Source organism: Mixophyes fleayi, chromosome 4, assembly GCF_038048845.1.
Source record: "Mixophyes fleayi isolate aMixFle1 chromosome 4, aMixFle1.hap1, whole genome shotgun sequence".
NCBI classification, from domain to species: Eukaryota; Metazoa; Chordata; class Amphibia; order Anura; family Limnodynastidae; genus Mixophyes; species Mixophyes fleayi.
The window spans coordinates 272,937,292-272,938,668 of NC_134405.1; positions in this window are offsets into that span (position 1 = coordinate 272,937,292).

Below are 1,377 nucleotides of genomic sequence, written 5' to 3' on the forward strand. Positions count from 1 at the left end.
GATTGGAGGAGGCAGCATCGGGCAGCCAAGAGGCAGTGGCCTTTGATGATAGTAAGTATTTTTGAAAAGTGATGGACCTAATTTGATAAGATTGAGGATGCCCATTAAACTTGTACATAATCCCTGCTGTGACACATGTTGATTAAATGGTGACATAAATGCCACAGGTTTTACACATAATATCTGGCTACAAATTTGATGTACATTATACACTCAAACCACAGCCAGAGCCATCTTAACACATGGCCACGCAGGGCAGGGCCCTAAAAAATGTTGCCACTAGGCTGGTGAACTTGTCAGCATATTAATCACTTGATTTTAAATTCCAATATCAACCAACATATTTTGACTTCCTGTGAGTTATTGTGTAGGTAGTGGCCCATGGTAGTGCTTTGCCCTGGGGCCTATAATGCTGGATAAGATCACCCTGTCCATGGCCCTCTCCCCGTGGCTCACCAGAATGTAGGACATTGATTCAAATGCCTTAGCAATGTCTAATGTGCATCCAAATGGTTTTGTTGGCAGAAGCCTAACATTTGAAAGTAATGTAACATTACACATCTCTAGTAAGTCCAGTCTGTTTGCCAAATTAGGTAGAGCTGTATATTTATTGTTTTTGTTTGGTTCCTTTCAGCACCTGAGGAGGAAGGTCGGAGATTGGTCACACCACCACCCACTCCGGCCCAATTGTTGGCCCAAATGGGCCACTTACTCGGCAATCTCGAGGCCACCTGCCAGCAACTGGTGCGATTGGTTGCCGACTGGAAGGCCACATTGGACTACTGGTCCTCTTTATTTTAATTTTTGTATTATATGTAAATATTATAGTTTTTCCTTGTAAATATGTTGTTCATTTTGAGCCCTTGCCACATTATATAACTAATTTTCCAAAAAACCTTGGTGTGTGTGTCTTTATTCATCTCATTACACAACATGTGGGTGTAAGGCTACAAGAGAATGTATTTAAAATCCTAAATGTGCTACATTTCAGCAAGATAGATTGTTTCTAAAATCATTGCTGTAGCATAAAAGGTTTAGATTTGCTGTTTGCATGTCATCCAAAAGGAACGTGTGCCCTCCACCAACAAGCCACCCCTGTAAGAGGTATGCCATCTGTAGGCCCTGTGTGCAAGACATTCCAAAAGATCAAATGCCCTAGCTATTTCACAACTTCCCCAAATCATGTGTCATTGTAGTGATAGTCCAAGGTTACGTTCCAGTGTCAGAGCAAAGGCAGTCACACATTGAAGAGAACATGGAAGCATGGAAAGTGTACCCAGGAATGGCGTAAGTGGTGTAAGGCAGAAGTGCAAGCGATGCAAAGCTCCATGGTACTGGAGTGTGGAGATCGGCCTATTTGGATAAAGCTGAGTACAT